This window comes from Pan troglodytes, chromosome 8 (assembly GCF_028858775.2).
Source record: "Pan troglodytes isolate AG18354 chromosome 8, NHGRI_mPanTro3-v2.0_pri, whole genome shotgun sequence".
In the NCBI taxonomy this organism is placed as follows: Eukaryota; Metazoa; Chordata; class Mammalia; order Primates; family Hominidae; genus Pan; species Pan troglodytes.
In genome coordinates, this window is record NC_072406.2 from 118,386,255 (window position 1) to 118,411,927 (window position 25,673).

The following is a 25,673-nucleotide window of genomic DNA, read 5'->3' on the forward strand; positions in this document are numbered from 1 at the left end:
GTTTTTACATTGTAAATTGTGCAGCATAGTTGTGTATTGAGTCACAAGGGTGCAGTACACATGGAAAAAGTGATGATGTTAGAGAAACCAAAAGTAATAGTAGGAAGTCCTAGAGAAAACAAGCAGCAATGGGGCTTAGAGCCTGAGTGTAATATCCAGTTAGTAACAGGGACAGGGATGTCACAATAGCAGTGAGAAAGAATGCTGAGAATGTGAGTCCAGTTGCATGCAAGTTGGTAGATTCGATGGTGGAAGAGAATTTTTCTTACTTCCGTGAGTTTTTCACTGAGAGTAAAGGTGGTCTGGAGAGAATGTGGAATTTGAAAGAAGAACTAAAGTGAGTTCACTAGACAAATGTAGAAGGGTGTCTGGGCACTTCTGAGTGGTCCTGGGTACTCATTTAAAATTTGCTGTTACAAATTAAAATGGAGTCCTAGTGGTAAGGCTGTGTGATTCCTCCAGACACTGGGAGCAGAGAGAGACAAGTAGGGAGGAAGTTAGGTTTGGGTAGTGCTGGAGTTTTGTGAGATTGTCAGCGGGTGTCGGGGGAAGGTGGAAAAACTTGAAAGTACATTAAACAACTTACTGCAATGATGGACCACGAACCCTAAGCTGGTTGAGGGAAAATGAGTACATAAGCCAGGACAAAGTGGAAAACTTGTAGTCTAAGTGGGTTGGAAGTTCAAATGGAGTTAAATTTTTGTCATGGATGGAATGGAGTAAATGAGCATACAATATAGAAAATGGTGATCAGAGAGATTTGAAATTTAGGCTTTGGAAAGATGGTATAAATAGTACTGATAACAATGACTAAGGAATTAAGAGAGAATTGGGTAAAGTAGTAAAAATATGAGAGCCATTTACAACGAATTATCCCCATGACTGTTACTGTCCCCAAGAAAGATTGCAAGTTAAGCATTAAAAAAAAGTGACTACAGTGCTAAAATTGGAAGATTAGTAAACAATAACAATGAGAAGGGTAATATGGTTTGGCTGTCTCCCCACCCAATCTCATCTTGAATTGTAGCTCCTGTAATTCCCACATGTCATGGGAGGGACCTGGTGGGAGGTAATTAAATCACAGGAAGGGGTCTTTCCCATGCTACTCTCATGATAGTGAATAAGTGTCACAAGATCTTCTAAAGGGAGTTCCCCTACACCAGCTCTCTTGCCTGCTGCCATGTAAGACGTAACTTTGCTCATTCGCCTTCAGCCATGATTGTGAGGCCTCCCCAGCCATGTGGAACTGTGGGTTGATTAAACCTCTTTCCTTTACAAATTACCCAGTCTTCGGTATGTTTTTATTAGCAGCATGAGAACAGACTAATACAAAGGGATAGAAAGTGGCCATGTATGACATCAAATAGCAGGGGTTTTTGAGGGATAAAAGAAACAACAGCCAGAATTAAGAAACAGTCTTATTTCTGGGACTTGTGTTGTAAGGATTATGAGGATCAAAAAATAGTGATGACTTCACAAAGCCTCAAGGGAAGCAGTGAATTCAGTAGAGATGCCGTGTTCTATTCATGGCAAGGAGAAGAAATAATAACTGAAAAGGTTAAAGAGACAGAATTTTTGTGATGCTAGAAGATTTTGAGGATTTTGAGAGTTTTGGGGGACTAATGAACAGTATAAATCCAATTACAGGATTTACATATTCACATTGGGGTAAAATCCATCTAGGTGTAGAAACAAGGAATTTTAGACTTGCGATGGTGAAGGACATAAGCAAGGACATAGGGAATGATTGGTTCTTTCCAAACTATTTAACACGGAAAGATAAATTATAAAAAATATACTCTTTTTGAGTTTAGTTGAAGTGGTGAATCACAGTCCTTATGATATTGTTCGTTTATCAAGAAGAAGAGCTAGATAAACACATTGTTTCTTACTACATCCTATTTTATAGCCAAGAAGAACTAGAATAAAGTCTAGTTAGTGCTAAAGAAAAGAAAAAAAAAGGATCATATTCAAAAATGACCTTACAAGAAAACTTACATGAGGGGAAAGGAACTAGACTTTAGAACTAGACTTTAGTTCGAAAGGAACTAGACTTTAGACTTCAGTTCTAAAGTCTCCTCAGGTTCTTCTTGGCTATTAAATAGCATGTAGTGTAAATTCAGAATGTATTTATTGTTGATAGAGCTCCAAATGCTAGCCCTTCAGAAATGAGTATGTGGCCATTGTATTTACAAAACTGTCTTAGATTTTGTCAGAGCTCTCAGAGTCTTGATGACTGAGATCAGTGGTTTCTTAATTGGAAATGACTGAGCTTTACTCTTCCCCACTTGGGATGAGTCTAGTTTCTTGCATTAAGGTAATGCAAAAGGAACCAACCTGGCAATAGCAGGGTGTTTCAGCAAAATGCCTCTGATGTACTTAGTGCAGTCTATGAAATTTAAAAAGGACCTTTAGGGATGTAGAGACTTTACATCTCTTTCCCCTCCTACTTAATACATTCATTTTCAAATGCCAATGTTAATACTTTTCCACCTGAACTTGCTAAAATTGTGCAGAATGATTATAACCTTATCAATAAAGTCAGAATTTTAAAAATGGACTGCAAGATTTAATTTTCAGATCCCATGAATTTCTATTGATTTGGGAGTACACAGCCAGGAGTAGTGAGAAAGTAATCTGCAATTTGTATCAAGGATGCCTATTTCAAATGCCTTTGTGTTCCAAAGTTGTTACACTGCAGAAAAATAGGTAACACTGCTGATGAGAAAAATTCATGAAAATCTTCCTAGATAATATATTTTCCTAAATTCAGTTTTAAATGTGAGAATAAGAGATTCTAAATATGTGAACTTATATACTTTAAAAAAACAAATATAAGTAAAGCTGTAAAAAAAGGATCATATTCAAAATGGCCTTACAAGGAAACTTACATGAGGGGAAAAGTTTTTATTGTAATTTTGTCTTAGAATATGTCTTTTGGACTTTAAAATGCCTAATTATGACAACAAAGTGAGAACTAAAAAAAGGAACTATATGAAAAAAGAAATTTGCCTACAGTTATGTCATTGAATATTTCCACGTGTGCCTAATTTTTCACGTTCAACTAGAATAAAAGTATATGAGTAAACTTAGAGAATTTAAAAAGTATTATACAAATATTTCTTCAAAGATGGCATTTATTTGGTTTCCTCTGCAATGTCTAATTTAGGTGTCTTTACTTCTAGATCAAGGGCAAAATGAAATGAGTGGAAGCACCGTGAATAGTGATGCTTTCTTACTCACCAGACTAACACAACTAGAGGAATACATAGGCAGCAAAATTATGGTCTATGCCAATAGAGAACTTATCCTGAACTTGCAGACAGAACATTTATTAAATGGTACATATAGAAATCTAAACGTTCCTCAGAGTTCCTACAGTTCAACATTGGCCAAGGTAAATTGGAGAAGGCCATGGGCTAGAAGGGAGGTTGCCTTAAATGAGTGAAGAGACATGATCTAGAGAGGAGATGATTTTGAGCTCACAAACATGGACAAAGCAGATTTAGTCAAATACAAACTGCAATACACAAGGATATATCATTATTTTTGCTCAAAGAACAAGTTTGCCTCAAATTATACATTGTAATATGCATGGATTTGACAAAATATAAACATTTTCTCATTGATTATGTTATGTAGGAAATGCATTTTATTATTTCAGTTTCCAGATCACAGAAGGACAATCAAAATTTCTCTGCAATCTCTTTTTTAAAAAGCAATAATATCTGTTTTATTTTATACTCTTGATTTATTGAATCCTTTGATTTCCAGAATGCAAAAACACAAACATCTAATATCAATTTTGTATATAGTTCTGGGTAGCTACAGATTTACTAAATCACTCCTGGACTTACATACCAGGTTAAAAATTTCTATATTGCTACTCTGTAATGCATATTTTCTACAAAAAAATAAAATAAAATAATTCACAGTGAAATGGACAGATTCATCTCCCTGGGAATTAACATGTTTGTTTTTGTGAAGAGAGATCTACATTAATTAATATATTGTCTTTCCTTCCAGTAGCTTTCAATTTTTTATGGAGAATATAAGACATAAACTGACAGAATAATATGTATAAACTTGCGTATGTCCATCACCTAGCTTCGACAATGAACTCATGGTGAACCACATTAAATCTATGACCATTCACTGTTTTTCTCTATTATTTCAAAAATAATTATATACCATGTAATTTTCTTCATAAGTATTTCAGTATGCATCTCTAAAAGACAAGGGCTTTGTTAGACATAAAAACAACACCATTATCACACCAAAAATACTTTAAAAATCATTTTCAATGTAATCAAATTTGCAGCTAGTATTCAAATTTCCATTGTCTTACAGAGTTCTTGCTTATTTTTAACATTTACTTGAATTAGGATTTAAATAATGCCCTGACATTGGGATTGCTCGATACATCTTTTAAGTCTCTTTTAATCTATATAATCTTTCTGTTTTTCACTCTGTCCCTCTCTTGTAATTTATTAGTCAAATAAACAGGGTAATTTGGTTTGTGGACTACTACAAAATGAGTATTTTGTTGATTGCATCTCCATAGTAGAATTTAACATGCTCCTCTGTCCTCTGTACTTCCTATAAATTGGAAATTAGATATAGAAGCTTGATCTGATTCAGGTTAGATTTTCTTTTTTCAATACTATTTTATAAATGATGTGTTTTTTTCATTAGGAAGCAAAAAATATCTAGCTATCTCTCTTTTTATGACATAGTCGGTCTTTGTTGCGGAATGTCTACACTCATTTCTTCAGTGGAGATTGAAAATGATTTAACTTAATCCCCCCCTTCCTCACCAAAGTCCCAGTAAACTTCCCAGGGCAGACAGACAGAAAAAAAAAAATCTCCTAAAGTGCATAATTCTTTAATACCAGACCTCCCCACCCCACCAAAAAAAAAAAAAAAAACAAACAAAAAAAAAAAAAACTTCTTGAATTCTACACCTATTGGTCCATTATGGTTCCAGGAATGTAAAAAACCTAATGCCATGAATCACTGTATGGGGAACAGGTTAGGGATAATTTCAAGTTCACTGTATTTGAAGTCTATGCAGGATAATTAATCAGGTGTTTGTTTCAATAGCTTCTTGATTCTTTAATTTTTGCTAACATTCACTAAAATCCCATCAGTGCTGGAGACTCGTCAGACATTTGCATATGCCAGGCAAGTGCGAACGAATGCTTTTCAGTAGCCAGTTAAGTTGCTTCTTCTACTGTTTTTCCAAGCAAGTTGACTGATCACAGGATCCTCTAGGATCAGAGTCATGCTGGTTCTGCTGCTGATATTCCCTATGACCTTATCTTTGGTTTTTGGTTTTGTGTGGAATGAGAGGTGCCAAAGAGTAGATGCTCATTAAATGTTAATCTCCAAATTAAGACCTTTCTTTTTTTTTGAGACAGAGTCTTACTCTGTCACCCAGGCTGGAGCACAACGGCGCAATCTCAGCTCACTGCAACCTCTGCATCCCGGATTCAAACGATTCTCCTGCCTCAGCCTCCTGAGTAGCTGGGACTACAGACACGTGCCACCACACCTGGCTAATATTTATTTATTTATTTATTTATTTATTTATTTATTTATTTATTTTTGAGAGGGAGTCTCGCTCTGTTGCCCAGGCTGGAGAGCAGTGGCGCGATCTCAGCTCACTGCAAGCTCCGCCTCCCGGGTTCACGCCATTCTCTTGCCTCAGCCTCCCGAGTATCTGGGACCACAGGCGCCCGCCACCATGCCAGGCTAATTTTTTGTATTATTAGTAGAGACGAGGTTTCACCGCATTAGTCAGGATGGTCTTGATCTCCTGACCCGCCCCCCTCGGCCTCCCAAAGTGCTGAGATTACAGGCGTGAGCCACCGCGCCCGGCCTAATTTTTGTATTTTTAGTAGAGATGGGGTTTCACCGTGTTAGCCAGGATGGTCTGGATCTCCTGACCTCTTGATCCACCTGCCTTGGCCTCCCAAAATGCTGGGATTACAGGCATGAGCCACCGCACCCTGCCTGAGACCTTTCTTAATTCAGACATTTCCACTTCCGAGATTGCCTTAATGGAACACAGAAAAGTACATTAGGGAGGAGCCAATGTTAACGGGCTCGTTTACAACCACAGTACACAATCTGCTTTGCACAATACCTACTACACGGTAGTAAATCATTACTCATTTAGGAAACGAATGAAAATTTTAGCCTGTCTGCCCCTTTTAAAATATACTTTCTAGCAAAATAGATCATCCATGGGATTTTTGTTTCCCAAAACCCATGGGAATTTGTAGTAATTACACACAAAAACATTTTCCTTCCGTAACCTCTTCTCCCCCAGTTACCGAATGACTTTGACACATTAAACAATATGCAGTTCCCAAAGATTATCTGATGTTCTTAAATATCTATACCTTTACAAATTCTGTCATCCTTTGAAAACTTCTCCTAACCTACCTTTTTTCCTGCTCACCTAATTTTTAAGACATGCAGCTAAACAAGCATTTATTAAATGGGCACAGGCACACTGAGACACAGATGAGAACAGGTTGGACCCCTCAAAAAATTTGCAGCTAAGTCAGGGAAACAGACATGTAGACAAAACATGTAATGTGTTGTGATGCACACCAATGTGGAGATTGTTCAGTGGTGAAATGAAGGGGGCAAATTTCAGCTTGCGAGGCTCAGGGAAGATTTTTTTGAAAGAAAAGAAAAGAGAAAATGAAAAGAAAAAAAGAAAAGAAGGAAAGAAGGAGAAGGAAGGAGAAGAGAGGGAAGGAAGGGAAGGAAGGAGAAAGAGAGAAAGGAAAGAAAGAAAGAGAGAAAGAAAGAAAAAGGAAAGAAGGAAGAAAGAAAGACAGACAGACAGGAAGGAAGGAAGGAAGGAATGAAGAAAGAGAGAAAAAGAAAGAAAGAAAGAAAAAGAAAAATGAACTAGGTGTCCACTAGGCAGATCAATGTTGGAGGAAGAGAATTATAGTCACAGGGAACAGCATGTGTCAAGGCACAGAGGCTTGAAACAGCATGGCACAATTGCTATGACTGAAGAACTAAGAGGCATTTTTTTTTTATGTGCTTTTAATGAATATCCACAGATGAACAGAGGCAAGGACAGGGGATACCTTACATAATGTACTAAAGAGTTTGGAATTTATCCTACAGATAAGGGACTAATGATGTTTTTTTAAATATTAGGTATGACACTGCTAGATTTGGGTTTTAGAATGATCATTTGGTGACAATACAGATAATATACTGGAAGTAAATTAAATAGGAGTTTTTGAAATTAGTTGGAAAACTATATGGGAGTAACTAGTTTAAAGTAATTTCATTTAAAAAGGCTTTTTCTCATCTCCTGGCATAGGTTGAGTAAGGTAATCATATAATTTACAATTGCAACCAGGATTCTTTCCAGGGTGAAATTGGGTACCAACAATAATTACTCAAGAACATTTGAAGTAAACCAGAATTCTCCCAGATAAAGTGGGATATACAGTGATCTTAAACTTAGGTTCCCTTGAATGTTCCAATGGCCCATTTGTTGAATGTTCATATTACTATGTTTTGCAGTTGTTGTTTTCTTGCCTATTTCTCCAAATAAACTGTATGATTTCTGAAGACAGAGCTGTCTCTCACTTTATTTCTAGTCCCTAAGGTTGTGCCAGCTAATGGGAGGCTCCCAATAGATGTTTCTTAATTGAGTTTGACAGTGAATGAATTGAAATCCGATTCAAATTCAAATTAGGATAGTTGGTATTGGATTGCATCCCACTAAAAGAGAATTTTTAATGTTAGGATATTTGCATTCTTGCTCTTGGTTACAGTATATCTCTTCACTAAATGGCCTCAACTTCTCCAAGATCTCGGTTTCCCATCTTTAAAATGAAGGTAGATATTGCTGACTTTCCATATAATACAGAACATCAGATAGGAAAAGAATGTTGTATAGATAAGAGGGTTAATGAATTTTTTCCATCCACTATGTTCCTACAACTTTGTTTCAGTTTTATTCTCCATAGCCATTTGTACAAACATGGCGATGCCTTCTGAATATTAAAAATCAAAAAAGCCTTGGGGAAAGTTTTTTTTTTCTGAATTTTGTCCTCCAGCTCCCTACCAATTTTTTATTTTGCTAACATGGCCATAATGCCTTACATTTTCTTACAACTTTGAAAAACATTAATTCTAAAAACTCCAGGAGCTAAGCTTTTTATTTTTTATTTCATTGACACATATTCAACCAAAACTACAAATTAATAGCATCATTACTGCTATGTCTCTGGCAGAACCAGAGTTCTGCAGAGTGTTTTGCTTCACAGATAAAGCATTTGACTTGCAAGAAGACTACATATGCTGATCCCTGCGCCCTGCTGTGTTCTCAGACTTTGAGAAACAAAGGTCCCTTTTCAAGCCCACGAGTTATTTCTGCTTTTGGAGAATGTTTTTGTAATACTATTTTGGTGCTGGGTTTCATAATATCCTAAGGTAGCTTAAATTTGATGCGCCTGATGAGGTTAGTTCTAATGTTAAAGCTATTCCAAATGGACAGGAGGAAAAAAGTGTGTATTCACTTTAAGCACAACATCTATATAGAGAATAGAGGTACCATTTTAAATATCCCTGATATGGTTTGGCTATATGTCCCCACCCAAAACTCATGTCAACTTACAACCCTCAATGTTGGAGGAGGGGTCTGGTAGGAGGTGATTGGGTCATGGAGGCAGACTTCCCCTTTGCTCTTCTTGTGATAGTGAGTTCTCATGGAATCTGGTTGTTTAAAAGTGTGTAGCACTTCCCCCTTAATTCTCTTTTTCCTGCTCCCACCATGTAAGATGTGCCTCCTTTCTGTTCATCTTCCACCATGATTGTAAGTTTCCTGAGACCTCCCCAGCCATACTTCCTGCACAGCCTGCAGAACTGTGAGTCAATCAAACCTCTCTTCTTCATAAATTACCCAGTCTCAGGCAGTTCTTTACAGCAATGGGAGAACGGACTAATACAATCCCCATTTGATATTTTAGCATGACCCAACATCATATGAGCCAATAGTTTTTCCCTCCATACTTTCCAACCTTCAGTTTCGATCTGTTAAAAGATAAACTTTGGCACATGAAAAATTTAAAGAGTTTATTTGGGCATTTGGTGATTCATGAATTGGTTCACACCAATTCAAATGCAAGTGGTTCAGCATTCCTCTAGGAATGAGGGGCAGAGAGGGCAAGAAAGTAAACTTGTATAAGGTGTTTGCAGAAGCAAAACAAAAAAAATACTTGATTTGTTAAAGTGGAATATCCTAAGTTAGAGGTTAGTCGAAGTCTCTGATTAGTTAAGCTTAAGTTTCATTTTGTTTTACTGTTTATATTGAGCTTCAGTTTGCTTACGTAGGAACCCAAGATGCCTAATGACCTTCCAATTAAATTTTTTTTTTTTTTTGAGACTGAGTCTCACTCAGTCGCCTAGACTGGAGTGCAGTGGCACGATCTTGGCTCACTGCAAGCTCTGCCTCCCGGGTTCACACCATTCTCCTGCCTCAGCCTCTGGAGTAGCTGGGACTAGAGGTGCCCACCACCACAGCCAGCTAATTTTATTTTTTGTATTTTTAGTAGACACGGTTTCACTGTGTTAGCCAGGATGGTTTTGATCTCCTGACCTCATGATCCACCCACCTTGGCCTCCCAAAGTACTGGGATTACAGGCCTGAGCCACCATACCCGGCCCCAATTAAATTTTTTAACAGATCCTTTACTTATCTTTGGTGATTAAATTTATTTAGATAGCCATAACTTCATGTTATATAAGTCAACAAATATTGATTACACAGAAATCCTGGAAATTAAAGCAATAAGATATATCTTATATGGTGTTGGTTTGTTTTTTTTGTTTCCAATAATAGCTTTTCTGTTTTCTTAGATTTTGGCATCTCTTCATACTTAGGAACTAACCACTTTTCTTTCTTATTTGGCCAGCTGAAAATGATGCCATAAGAATCTTCTATCTGTTTATCTTCCTTACAGTGTTTACTCCTGTGTGGTGATAATAATCATCAAACACTCTTGAAACTGGCAAAGAAAGGACTGGTCAGCAATAGTACAGCAAATTATTATTTATTAAAAAGGAGGTTGGGTTGGAGATCTCATCCAACCTTAAAATACATCAAAATTGTTCTAACGTTATTGCCAACTAGGTAGCCAGTTCTAAGCATCTAAGGACTTTGCTTGCCTGCAGATCTATTACTTATTAAGGACAAAAGGTTTTGGCTCAAAAAATCCTTATAAACTTCAAAGACAAGATTCATCGCTTCCTTATTTTTATGGCACTTAAAAAGAGGATTAAGTCCTCAAACCTGGCCCCTCTCACAGAACTAAGGATGTGTAAAAGTATAAAAATCCTATCTTACATTTCACAGCAGGAGCAGGGACAGGAGAAAAGAAAGGAGGAATTTTAAAGGCATCCTTTTAAAAGTATATTTGTATTCACCTGCTCAGATATTCCCTGCCCAGTGCGGTAATTTTTTCACATTATCTTATAGGCATGGATACAGAGGAGAGTGGTAGATAACACAGTCTTCATGACCTTATGCTTTTCCCCACTAACCAGCAATTGCTAAACACTTATACTGAGGAAAGGTTTGCACTGCCTAGGAAAAAAATCCCATGAAATTAAATATTCAGTCCCTGACCTCATAAAGCTTATGATCATTTGGGCAATGTACATGTACACACTTCAGATGTTTTTTAAAACTTGTGTTAAAGGTGATCATTCTTAATCAGGTTGTCTTCTGTTTAAATTATCTGCATTAAATTGATGTGTAAGTGCTGAAAATCAGTACTTTTCAGCCAGTAGAGTCACTAAGACAAAGAAGAATATTGAGATCCATAAAGTCTTGATTCTAGCTTCCTTTGCTCTGTCCCAGAAGAACTGTGAAACCTCGGACTAAGTCAATTCTCTTCCACGGCCTCAGACTGTTATCTAGAGGAGCATGGGTTGCATTTTTGCTTTCTTTGAATTCTAAAAGTTTACGGTACTAGAGGAAAGAATTCATGGTATCAGAGAACAATGAGTATTTTCAGTCAATGTCCAGGCTACCACTATGCATTAAGGTCTTTGTAGGCCACTGATGAGCCCCTTCCCCAAAAGTAGGAGTGGTTATGAGAGGTTAACTATTCCTTCACAGTTTGGATGTACATTAGGATTTTCTTGCATTCCACAATATTTCTAGGTGCTTACATTTCAGTTGGTATTAATGAGTACAATTCCTGACCTCAAAATAACTGGACAAATATTTCAGAACTTAGTCCACATTATTTCCTCAGGGGAAGCAAAGACAGGTGTCCCACGGGAGAGCTGACCTTGAAATTCATCTCTGCTTGGACAACATTTCAATATTCTAAATAGATCCAAAATGCAAGCAGAAGGGGTATTTTCATCTTCCTTTACCATGTGTAAAACCACACACCTCTTTAAAAATAAAAACTACTTTGGAATCCTGTTTGCTGGCTGTGGATGCTGATTAGCTCTCTGTGGAATAAATTTTGCTTCAAGTATATGAAAAAAGTGCCTATAGTCACTAATGAGAACTCCCATATAAGAATGATAAAGATCCCTGTTACATTCTGTCCAGTGGCTGCCAAAAGCCCAGGCTGTGTCCTCTGAAGTCAGAGTTTGATATTCCAGACTGAAGCCTGTAGTAATTTAGACAAAGTGTTGGAAATGATCTCAGCCATTCTAATACAAATGAGTTTAATTGAAGCATTTGGTTATGGGGTGAACGCAAATCAAATATTGTGAGATGTTTCAATTATAGTTATTGGTTCTCTTGAAAGAAAGGTTTCACATGCAATAATTTCATCCTGTGTTCCATTTGCTTCTCTGCGCTCTTAGGAATGCTGATTCAGTGTCAAGTTTCCTTACTGTCACAAGGGCTAATTAAGGCTTACTTAATGGTGGTGCAGACAACATGCACTATTTTAGTGCAGTAAGTGATTAACTGAGTTATACATGGGGTCAAAGGCCTAAGCTTTTATCTCTGGTGGTGGTCCTCAACCTGGGAAGCACAAGCACAAGACAGTTCACTGGCATAAAGGAAGAAAATATTAGAACTAACATATTTGTATTTATGTTTACTTTTTTAAAAATGTAAGCTTTACTCATATATATGTTGCTTCTGTGGTTATTGTTGTGGTTACTGTTGTTTTGGTTATTTATCATAGGCAATAAAAGATGTTTTGATAGAAAAAGTGACTTTAAAACTCACAGTTTAATAACTGACACTTCAGTGATACAAGATGATTAGGTTCTAGAGATCTGTACAGCATCATGGTGAAGTTAACCATTCTGTATTGCACATAAAAATTCTTTGGGTAGATCTCCTGTTAAGTGTTCTTAACACAATAATAATTAAAAAGAATAAGTTAGGCAGTTTTATGGGAACATTAGTGAATATACTAGTGGATCATCACGAATAATAAACTAGTGACTCAAACATAAAAGAAACCCATACATGCATTGGTTACACAAAAAAGAATTTTAAATTTCAAATGGTTTCTTATTCAAAACTGTTACCCCCATATTTTTAGATAAATATATTGTACATTATGTGCTTACATGTAATTTTTAACAATTTGAATTTAATATGTGAAAACATTTTCAATAAAAGAAAGCCAAGGTAATCATTTCTCAGCCTTTTGGCTAAGATCAAGTGTAAAAGAAATTCAAGTATTTTTTTTAAAAAGAGAATTATTAACAATATCCTGAAATTATTTTCAACTTTCTACAATTTATATGTGTCCCATTTATGTGTCTAGTTAAGACAACTGACAGAAAATATACACTAGTTTTACTAACCTTCACAGAATGTCTACGAAGCTTAAAAAATTAATAGACAGGCACCATGGATTGAAGAAAATATTCATAATACAAGCAAAAGTAGACAATAAGAAAATGACTAAACTTGTCATAGGTGAGTCCTTCAACAGCTATTGCATAGAAAAAGTATCACTTAAGTTAGCATTTACAGAAATGATATTTTAATAATGTCATTTAAAAAATAAAAATAATTGGCCTATAATCCCAGCATTTTGGGAGGCCCAGGCAGGAGGATGGCTTGTGGTTGGGAGTTCGAGACCAGCCTGGCCAACATGGTGAAACCCCATCTCTACTAAAAATACAAAAATTAGCTGGGTGTAGTGGTGCACATCTGTAATCCCAGCGACTTAGGAGGCTGAGGCAGGAGGATCGCTTGAACCCACGAGGCAGAGGTTGCAGTGAGATGAGATCATGCCACTGCACTCTAGCCTGGGCAACGGAGCAAGACTCCATCTCAAAGTAAATAAATAAATACAAATAAAAATAATTATTGCAACTATAATAATGAATTTCTCTAAAAGTGTTCTGTTGAGAGAGCATTTTGAACATGGATTTTAGAAATATTTTTCTTTGATAATTCTGTTGCAAAAATTAATGTATGTCACTGAAAGAATTCCTCTCACCAGTGCATTCTTTCTTAAAAGGTAGAAAACTATCCAATCTACTTAAAAATATCCAAAATATATTTAATGGATTTCAGTCATTTGCTTAAAATAATTTGGATTAGTTTATTAATAATAGGAATTAATTACTAGGGACGATCAGAGAAAGTGAAAAATTACTAAATTAATTTTGAGAAAAACACATAATTGGTGATTGAGACTAAAAATTGAGAAGCATCTCTTTTAAACGTAAGTTCCAGGGGTCCAAGACCTACAACTGATTTTTTAATAGCTGTGTTCTTAGGACCTAGGACCAGTCATGAATCCTAGCAGGTACTATGAAATTAAGTTTAGACTAACTCTGCCTCTTTGCATATTTTAAGTTCGGCCTAAAAATAATTTCTCCATACATAAAACCACAACCTAACTGGATATGTAAACAGACTATAAATTACTCTTGTGCCAATCACTGAGTTTCAACCAATCAAAGTCACTTGACTAATCCCACTGTGCTCAAATAAGGCAAATGCCAAGGAATAGCCAATCCGGCTATTTCTGTACCTCACTTCCATTTTCTGTATGTCACTTATCTTTTTCCATCCCTAAATCTTTTTTCACTAGTTGACTGTGCTGGAGTCTCTCTGAACCTATTCTGGTTTAGGGGCTGCCCGACTCACAAATCATTCTTTGCTCAATTAAACTCTGTTAAATATATTTTGTCTAAGATTTTTATTCTAACAATACTCAATAAATATTTGTGAAATGAATGAATGACTATCCCTACACTGGCTCAATAAACTACAGGACACCCAGTTAAAGTTGAACTTCAGATAAACACCAAGTTGTTGTCGTTTATTTTTAGTGTATGCCCTATGCAATATTTGAGACATACTTACGTGTTAAAAACTATTATTTTTCTGAAATTTAGATTTTATTTTGTGTCCCATATTCTTATTTGCTGAATCCGACAATGCCACCTCAGAATTTTTTGAAGTTGTATGGGGTGTTTAAAATAATCTAATGTTACAATTCGACATGAGATGTGGGTGGGGACACAGAACCAAACCATATGAAAGGGTATCAAGTTAATTCCATTTGTATATAAAGTATGAAACTCCTAAACAGATATATTTGTCAAGTCAGCCTTGAAGCACCACCAATCCCTAAATCCCTAAGAATTTGTCACTCTGAAAAACAATACTCTTGTTTTCATTTTTGCTTAGTACCACTCTTAAAACAGCAATGTTACTATCACAAAAGAGGAAAAGAAGTTAACTTTTAATTTCCATCTTGAAATGATATAAAAAAACTTGAAGCAGACCATGCTACTCTGAGCAATTGGATAAAATAGCAAGCATATGTAAAAGCATCAAGTTCAGCTATACAGAAAAAATGCTTCATGTACACAGGAGATGAAATTGTGACTTCCTAGGCATAGCGCTTGGCACACAGTTGGATACTCATAATTAAAGTTGGACCCTCAAAGGAAAGATATTAATATTTTACATTGAGATATCCCAAAACCTAATATATTATGATACAACCAAAGGTTAAATTCTCAATGAACAACAGTGATCCCTAGGCTAGTAGGCTATCAGGTCATGCCCAGATTCTTTCAAAAGAAACCATTACCTCTTTTGTCCTTGGACCTTAAGTCTGAAAAAAAAGTATTTCACCCTAGTCTCTATCATCCCATATACAAATTTTCTTTGATGTTCACTTCAAGTGCCATCTTGTCCATGATACCTGAGCTGAAGCTAGAGCAGTGACCATCATTCTCATTCCTTTGCAATATGTATGACCTTATGATAGTTCTTCTTCTGTTATTTAACCTTAAGTGCTTGTGTCTTCTCTCTTCAATTGTGCCATGGAGGATATAAGCTTTGTGTAATCCAACAGAGAACTTTTTGTCCAACAGAACTTTCTGTATTGAAGAAAAAAGTTTAAGTCTACATTGTCAAATAAAACAGTTGGTGGCCACAGGTGCTTGTGAAGCCATTTAGAAACTAAACTTTTATTTACTTAAACTTTTTTTTTTTTTTTTTTGAGACAGAGTTTCACTCTGTCGCCCTGGCTGGAGTGCAGTGGCGCAATCTTGGCTCACTGCAAGCTCCGCCTCCCGGGTTCATGCCAGTCTCCTGCCTCAGCCTCCTGAATAGTTGGGACTACAGGTGTCTGCCACCATGCCCAGCTAATTTTTTTTTTTTTGTATGTTTAGTAGAGACAGGGTTTCACCGTGTTGGCCAGGATGGTCTCAATCTCTTGACCTCGTGATCCACCCGCCTTGGCCTCCCAAAGTGCTGGGATTACAGGCATGAGCCACCGTGCCCAGCCTACTTAAACACTTTTAAGGTAAAAAAATTTACTTAAAAAATTTTTATTTTACTTTATTTAAAACAATTTAAGTCTAAATACACTCCTATGCCTAATAGGTATCATATTGGTCAGCCCAGATCTAGAATATCTGACATAGCTTCCTGAATATAGTATTTATTTTTCCTTATTTGTCTTCAAAGGCACAGAAAGACTCATTCAATTATTCTCCAAGTCTCAATGATGCTCTATTTTACAGTTGGATGCCACTTACTAGTGAATTCATTTGCTTACTTGAAAGCTGGTTGGCTGCCAAGGCACTGATCACTTTAGAAACAAGAAGTCTTACTTTCTCAGGAATATTCTACCATTTTTAGCTCTAAATTTTTCACTGGATAGATGACTTACGGGGAAATGTTTAATTCTAGGTTCTCTTTTGACTCATAATCCTGACTTTCACCCTCATTTGTTGACCTTGCAAAAACATTTTAATATCTACCACTTCAGAAACACTTAATTAAAAATTAAAATATGGAACAGCTACATACACACACATTTATATACATAGTAAACTTTTTGAAGGCATGACTCAGTGCAGAATACCTGGACCTGTTACAGGATAATAATGATAGCTACATTGATATTCCCATACCAATTGACTGTTATCAAAACAAGTTCACATACCAGTGAAATTGGAGAAAGGTGAGAAAGTGCCACAAGCAAGACAGGGTAATATGGCATTTAATATTCATCATTTTAATTTTCCAAAAGGAGAAATCACACAGATGTAGATATTGGCATAGGAAAACTTTGAATGTACAAGCATGAATATTTTAACAGTAGTTTTATCTAGATGGTAACATTTCTACTGGTTCTTTTAACATGTTCATGAATTTTAAGTGAACTAAATTATAAAAATTGAATATATTTTTTGTACAATGAAAACATTCATAAAAATAATGAATGCATCTGTACATGTTCCAAAACATTTGGATATTCTGATATTTTTCATTTCATTGATGCTCTGATTTCAAACAGTAACACCTTAGACATATACCTCAATGAAGCTCAAATAGTTTCTGGTCATTTGTCCTGAACAAAGCTTTTCTACTCCTGTGCCTTAGAATCCATCATTTCACCCAATATTGCCAACTGTTTGACCTTCTGCTGTTCCTCATCTCACATTTATGACCACTCCCCGCATTTCCAGGAAGCACAGAAAGAGGATAACAACCCAAAAGAAACTATCACAGTGAACTACAACAGGAAAAAATACAAGGAATTAGGGATTCTGAGTACTGGTAATAGCTATGGCATTAAAAACTACATTCGTCAGTTTATTCACTAAATTAACATTTACAGAGTGCATGGAAAGTATCTGACATATGCTAGGTATCCATGCTGTGATGGTAAGGGGAAAAGACAGTCTCCTGCTACATTGTTTGGCCATGAGAAGTCATTTTACTTTTCTCAATTTTGGCTCTCTTTTCTGTTATTTGAAAGGGTTGGGAGGCTCTCAGCGGCCCTCTTTAGCTATACATCTGTGGATTTACAGCTTTTCCTCTCCATTAACTTGGAAGGGGGAGAATTTTTCTGTACCCACCCTAAAGCAATCAAACAAAAAAGATTTTGGAGAAAAGAGAAGGGGAAGAAGAGTGAACAACTGAGAGTTTTTCAGTACTGCTGTGTGCCCTGTGTGAGCTCACTACCATCTCTAGGAATTGCAGCAATGGTAAGGATATTTTTCAGTTAATAACCTCATAAATATATTTACTATTTCTTGGAATCCTAGCAATTATTGGATCAATTTATTTTTAAGTATCACATGCTATTTGGTGTCTGGCTAGGAAAATGGCCAATGATATCTAGGAATGGGACTACATACCGCATACTGCTTTTGTGCAACTGTCCTTGTATTCCAAGATACAATGGCTTCAGTTACATACACACGTCTCTAAAACCCTGTGTCTTTTGTTCACCCACTTTCATATGATCTTCCACTTTTATTGCTCAGAACATCCATGTGATTGAAAGCATGGTTCTCACACAGGTCATTAAATGAGTTTCTCTCTGCTGATAACATCATTAACAGAGCCAGATTGCTTGTGTTGCAGTGTTAAGAGTTCATGGTTATAAATACATGTCTCAAGGGATCAAGTTAATGGTATGAGATATTAGGATGTTGAGCAAGGTAGGGAACGATGGGAAAGAGTCACACACGAAAAAATAAGTGAGATACTGCAGAGTCTGGTAATCTAGTCCCATTATAAAGGAACTATAATAAGTACACAATCATGAAATTTAAAAGAAAACACAATGAGAAAGATCTTCCCATGACTCTTCATAGTTAAGTGTTATATAGTCTTTATGCAACATTGAAAGGATTAAGGAACCTGCCATCTTTAAGGAACGTGTTAAGTAGATCCTTGTGTGCAGATGGCGGACTTTAGTTAATAGAGTTGTGCCTTGCAAGACAGCTGTTTCATGGTGGGCATTACTTCAGGGAGGTTACTGTGTAGAGACAACTTTCAGGGCATTTTTCTTTCTGATGTGTGGTGTAATTTCCGTTAAAGCCCAATTAAAAAATCTTCAGTAAAGCTGTAAGTGATTTTTTTCAAAGCTTTTGAAGTTGTTATGTACTCCTTTGTATCACTGTGCTGAGACCAGATCATTTCTACGATAAGAGCAAAACTAGCCAGTTTTATTTAGATTATCCATTAATTTTGGTGAAGTGGAACAATGAAGTAGTAGGTTTCAGTACTGACTTTAAGTTTAATATGCAAAGCTTACAAAATATCTTTCCTATTACTCTCAGAGCAGCAATGATTCCTGATCTGAAATTATATGCAATCAACTCAGAAAACTGATTTTATTATTACCATCTGTTCCTAGGGTGTATTGGAGACAGTTTCTGTGCCCCAAATCTAATGATTTCAAATGATTCTGGACCAGCTTACATATATCTCTCCACCCTGGTGCACAGAGGGCCAAAGCATCATTATTACTGTCATGATTATTATTTATTAATTGTAATAGCATAAAATTAAATAATGTAAAATAATAATTAAGAATATTTAGTTTCAAGAGAAAAGCATATTTTTGTGCCTTTCAATTTAGGTAAAATACTTTCAACCTTTGAGGTTATTCAACCAGTTTAGAGGATCTAAAACATACTTTGTCACTTTGCCATTTTGGACTTTTCTTCTCTACTAAGTACACCAGTACTTTTGGGAGCCCTTTATTTGGCTCATTGAAGATGCATCTTTGCTTATTTTTGGAAGTGATTTTTATAGCCAAGATTTGATATTTTGCGTGGTTTTTCACTGAATGTCTTAACTATCTGAAAAGTTCTGACACATTTTCCTTAAAACTTTTGTCTTAGGAAGCCATGACACTGGAAAGATCTCACAGAGGCTTTGGGGTTTTACAGACCTGAGTTCAAATTCTGATTTTAATTTTAAAATATCAGTCAAATTGTTTATCTTCTAAACTATAAAATTGAAGTATATTACTTCACTTCTATAAGGGTGTTTTCTTGTAAAACAATGCTTCTTATAAAACTATTTTTAAAATCTTTTTTATTTTTGTGGTACAGAGTAGGTATATATATTTATGGGGTACATGAGGTATTTCAAACAATGCATTTTATAAGCATATTAAATACACATGTAGTTTTTTGAGAGGTACATGTGCGTTTATGTGTGTATATCTCAAGAAACGATATGTTTCAAGAAACTATGCATATGTTTTGGTTGTAAGATCAAATTCTTTAAATTCCAAATACTTCTCACACTGTTTGCAAAAGATAAAATGTTGGTTTCCTGTTTATCTGATTATATGACCGTAAAACTCTAGTAAAATTATCACCTTTACAGTCTGGGGGATATTTCTCTTTCAGTTAAGAAGAATTCAGGGATTCTTTGTCCTTTTGGTAAAAAAATTACTCTTCTCCTGAAAAGAAGTTGCACAGATGTCTAATGATCCTATACTTTATACTGGCCAATATACTCTATTAGCAGCTGAGATACCCTCTATTTTTTTCAGCCAGAATTGATGTATCCTTCCTGACGTTTTGTGAGACCACTATATACTGCAAAATAAAAATATGTATTTCTTACTTCTGTGCACATGAGGCTACAGGCATGATTCTGATCTGATCCTCTGATAGGGCATTTAATAATATTATTACTTCACTGATCCAGACCAACATGTACCATGGTCAATAAATAAAATGAGGTAAAAATGTCTGCTCCTCTAGTACCTGGTAGGGTTCCAAGTCTGCAATAATCCAGAGATGAGTAACCAATTGTCCAAATTAGGACAGGGTTGGGAGAAGGAGCCTAGAGGTGAGGCATTGAGAGTAAGTAAATGAAGGTAACTAATGATGTGTCAGAAGGTAAGGGACAGACAGTTGGAAAGCAAGGGCTGGAAGAAGTAGAGAATTGGATCGACTCCCTGAAGCAAACATTCAGATATTCACGACGGCTTTATTTCATAGGTGTCTATAATCCTGGATGGAGTCTTGGGGGAAAAGTTAAAGAACCTACACTAAACAGAAGACACAGACACTACGCAAACTTAGTAAAGGGGTCTCATCCAATTCTTCATGCTATTCATCTAAGCAAGCATTAATTCAGAGTCTACATAATGTCCATGGCTATGGATTTCTGCTTTTAAGAAAGCCAGATCCAACAACGCAAATGTATTTTATATTTATTTCACCAGTGTATAAAAGGAAATCACTGATGCTTTGAAGGAGAAGCCACAGACCTTCCATCTTGGCTTGCCTACAAACAGCCTTTTATGTACCTTTTTTTAGCAGTCTCACACTGACTCCTCTAATGTCTTTTCACCATAGTCCTAGCTACTGAAAAATCCCATGTATTTTCTAAGATACTGTGGGTCCATATGCTCGAGTGTAGCAATTATTTTCTTTGCTTCCGGAGGGATTAAGAGGTAGAGTTTTAAAAGGCAAATAATTAAATATAAAAATGTAATATTATGATCTGTATTTAAGGAACAACAGTGATGTTCATTTTACAAATTACAGAAAACAAAATGTAACAAAATCTGTGCAGCTGGGGGAGAGGCAGAGTTTTGTTGTTCCTGGTAAGTGATGGATGATTACCATATTGGAATCTGGAGAAAGGCTGCATTCTAGCTAAGGTTGAGTTACAATTGGATTAGAAAAATATTCCTGTTAGGATACAAGAAGAGGAAGTAGAATGTTTGCTGGCAGTTTAGTAATAAATGTGCATGCCTCAAGAAAGTGCAAATGTTTGTCTTGTGAAGATATAGTCCCCAGGCCCCATCATTAAATCAAAACCCCAATCAGGGCATCAGTTGTGCCACCATCTTGTGATACTTCAGTTAATTGGTTGACCATTCTTTTTCCCCAAAATGAATCGCCTCTAATAAGCAAGAAGGGCTGAAGGCAATTTTTAAACTGTCAAAAAGTGATTTTCAGTCACTATAAGCGTTTTGCTTTAGAATTTAAGAAACCCTTCCCTGCTGGCATTAATATACCTGGGCTTGTAGAATCAATGGTGCTAAGGGACAGAGGATGTGCTTTGGGATTCTCTACATCTGGGTTTTAAATCCAAACTCTCCACTATTTCAACCACTTCCAGTTAACTAATGACTTCACCCTGGGCGTAGTACTCACACTCCATTACCTTATTGTTCTGTAAAATGAAGATAAGAATGCCTACCTCAAAAAATTTAATCATACATGTGATAATAAATGTAACACTGTCCACCTAAAAGATGGCCTGAAACATACCAGCAGCTCAATAATGTGCTCTCCAATGTGGATCTTAAATTCTTGAAGGCTAAAAATATTACAATGGGTTTTAAGGAAACCTATGTGGACAAGCTATGCTAATGAAAAAGATATTGAGACAAACTCTACCTGGAAAAAAGCAATGATAGCAGTTTTCATCATTTTTTGTTGATTTATTTAAAGACTCCATGAAAAAGAACAAAATAAAAGCATTTTTAGAGTCTTAGGCGACAATATATTTTAGAAAGATTCTATCTGTGATAAGTTTTGGAAAGAGAAAGAAAACTCTCAGGCTAGGAGAAATGCAATAGAAATTAGAAGAACAAATAAACAGAGAAATGGAAACTGAACAATTTTGTAAAAAGGAAGAGAGAAAACAAAAAAAAAAGCAAAAAAGGAATAAATGGCATAGCTAAAATATTAGGTTTAATGTCTTTATCAAGCATTAAAAAGTAACCTGTGAGTTATAATAACAAATATTCACCTAAAATTCTGGGACCTTATCCAAGCTACTCTAAAATTAGGAACTTAAGGAATTTCGCTCATTACACTTCCTTCACAAGTCGTTAGTAAGGGAAAATAATATGTTACTATTATTTTTTAATCTCAAAATGAATCATTTAAAAGTGGCTCTCCAAAAATAGATTCTGCTGTCTCAAATTAAACAAGCTACTGAAAATTATTATTTTGAGACCTACTTATGCCCTTGTACCAACTGTTCTGTTACAGAAAAAAATATTTAAATTTAGGATAAAATAATTTTGGGGCCTTTTTTGGTTTTGTGAAACCAGGTGGCTCACAGTGTAAAAAATAACATCCATGTCCAAAAGCTCCTTTGAGAATTGCAGACAAGAACCATAGGATGTTAGTGCAAAAGGGATCTCAGGCACTTGCGTTTTATGGATTAGGTCACTGGAGCCCAAAGAGGCGAACCATTCTTTCATGTGGGTGCTCTGGTCAAAAAATGTAGCAAAGAGAAGCTAGTCAAGTTAAAACAAACAAACAAACAAAAAAACCAAATCTGAATCATAGAAAGTAACTTTATTGGAATTATCAACACAATCAGCCTTTGGAAGCAAGAACTGTATCTATGCAAATATGTGTCTGAGTATGGGCAGCAGGCATTGTAGATTGAGTGAAAACATTTGCTTCTCTGCATGACTCTGAATAGAAATAAAGGAAACACTGATTTTTTTTTCCTCCATAAATGTAGAAAATGCTTGACTAATCTCTGATTGCTATTTTGCCCCCAAAGTCTTGCCTATTATTAGGTTTCTTGGAAAATCAGATTCTTTCATTTGCAGTGGCTATAATCCCATGAATTACAGGTTTCATTTAGACTCATCTCACCTCTCCCAGTGGGAAGTATCCTTCTCTCACTTTCAGCAGACAAAAATAACGGCTGCCAATATGAATGAGGAATCAAGAATATTCAATTACACAGCTGATCTCTATTATTCGTGAACATTCGAGGACCTTGTACCTTGCTCAGAGCTGTGTCCTGCTGAAAAATTTCACTGTGACTGTTTGATTTCTAGAATGTCCTTTTGGGTAATCTGCATGCTGATAGTTATCGAGCCCTGTTATAACCTGCATTCTGTCTGTTATCAGAAACTACACCTTTGCTTCTCTAGGCTATTAATCTTCATGAGACCTTAGAATTTCTGAAGAGTATTGAAACTTGAAACCAGCCTATAGGGTTTAATGAAGTTTCATTTCCAGTTTATTTCGACAATGCCATTTCAATTCTGCATTCTCAATGTTTACACAAGAAGCTTAAGAAAATACTTTTAGAATCTAACCAGAAAGGTAGACAACACGGAGAAATCACATCTGTACATATAGAGGCCATACTCATTAAGTTGTTTTGAGGATCAAGAGAAAGAGGAGAGAGGGAAAGGAACATTGATCTGTATAATAGATGGCAAGATGGGACTCACCAGTCCTATCTTGACAGTTGAAGAACTTGATTAAGTAATTTAGGGCACAACCTAGGCATCATCTTCTCCAAAACACTGTCCCAAATACCTTCCAGTCCAAGCTTTAAACTAGGTTAGGTGCTTCTATTGTTACTGTTTTTTCTTAACAACAATAGTAATAATAATTGTCTGGAAATAAAGAATGAATGTTTCAGGGCTTACTCTATGATGAGCTCTGTAATAAGCACATCCCATGTATCATCTTATTTAGAGCACCCTCTAAAAGTGATGTTGTTTTCAACAAGTTACAGATAAGAAAACTGAGGTGTTGGGAAGTTAAATAATGTCCCCAAGATTACAAAACTAGTAACTGGCTAAACTTGGAATTCAAATTCAAACAATATTAGTCCAGAACAAGTCCTCTTGCCTAATCCACTCTGATCTATACATTACACATTCTTTAGAAGAAGAGCCCTCTTCCCATTTATTTTTGTATTATTCAAAGTCTGTGAAATGCTTGGCTCATATGTATTTAATATTTGCTGAAAGAATAAACAGAATAATTACAGCAATCTGAAATGCTAACCAAATCTGTCTCATGCCAGTGTTTTTCACACTACACACCCTCTAAAATCAATTTTAAAACAGATTTTAAAAAGGGTACATGCTGTTCAAATATAAGGTATTAGTAGAAGTTAGAACATTCATGTAAAGGGATGCTCCTGAGTTTGGTTATGATTGGATCTCTTTTTAGAGAGCTATATTCAGTTAGGGGTTGCTTTAGCAAGTTGGATTCTCAACAGTTCTTAAGGGGGCAGAAATCCAAGCATGGCTGCTCCATATGCATGAATTTGAACAGAAAGATTTAGAGAAAGGTTGTGGTGGAAGAGAAAGTATAGGGAAAAAATGAGAAAATATGAATGAGGTGGTTTGCTTTCCTTATGTAACCTGCTGCTTGTTTTATTAAGCATAGGTCTTCTGCAATATGAAATAGTTCACAAAAGTTTTTAAATAGCCTAAAAATTTAAACACTTAATGATGGAGAATTGTTAACCTAAGCCATAATCTAAAACTGAAGAGGAGGGTTCCTTTAGCTTCTAAGACTTTGGAAGCATTGAGAGCTGAACCCTATGGGACAGTAAAGAGATTCACATTTTATGTCTGTATTTTTACAGATATCCTTAAGGCATGAAAGTTTATCCTTTCACCAGAGACTACAATTAATATTTCAAGGCTGAATTAGATCTGCTCACCTAAAATGGAACAGAAGGCCGCAAGGAAAACATTGTCAGGAGAAGGGTATGTAAAAAGACAAGTTACTGCCTAAAAATGCACCCTTAAAAAGTATGAAAACCTTCAACTAGAAAGGAAAACACGGCGGACTTTTACCTTAAAAAAATGTAATAGAAATTCCTGTCAGGTCTCTTCTGCCTGTGGTGAATATTTAAAGTCTAGATACAATATATTCCTTTTGGAGATGGACCATCAAATCACTTGAGAGTCTTTGAATATAAAACACAGAACCAAACAAATCCAAAGCATAATTTAAGACAGTCTTCCCCTACAGCCCAAGTTAGTCTTTCCACATCATCAACTTTACCTAAGGCCCTGGTCCGTAGAAAACAAATCAGATATTTAAATACTGTTCATGAGGAAAAAAATTAAAAAATTTCCCTCCACTCTCCCCTGTAGACAGATTACTAAATGGAGTTCATATATTTAAGAAACATTTCAGAAATAGTTAGAGAAAGCTCCAGTTATAACCTTGCTATCAAATAACTAGGCTAAACCATTTTAAATTGACTATATTGAAACTAAAATAACCTTTATTGCTATACTTTCGGTGTTTGTCCCCTCCAAATCTCATGTTAAAATGTAATCACTAGTATGGTAGTGTTGGGAGGTAGGACCTAGTGGGAGATGTTTGGATCATGAGGTCGAACCCTCATGAATAGATTAATGCCCTCCTGGTGGGTTGAGTGAGTTTTCATTCTGTTAGTTTCCATGACAACTGTCTGCTGAAAAGAGCATGGCACTTCTCTCCCAACTTGCTCTGCTCTCTTGCTTCCTTTCTTGCTAGGTGATCTCTGCACAAACTGGCTCCCCTTCGCCTTCCACCAAGAGTGGAAGCAGCCTGAGACACCCAGTCTTCTAAGCAGCAGATCATGAGCCAAATGAACCTTTTTTCTTGACAAATTA

The 25,673-nt window shown here is 36.0% G+C and overlaps 1 long non-coding RNA gene across 1 annotated transcript; it reads left to right on the plus strand.

The window, feature by feature from the left end:
• Positions 1-202: 202 nt before the first annotated feature.
• On the plus strand, positions 203-25,673 carry LOC107966940 (uncharacterized). Its single transcript, XR_001706998.4, has 3 exons — positions 203-337; positions 24,650-24,773; positions 25,555-25,673. It is a non-coding gene; the product is annotated as an uncharacterized LOC107966940 (long non-coding RNA).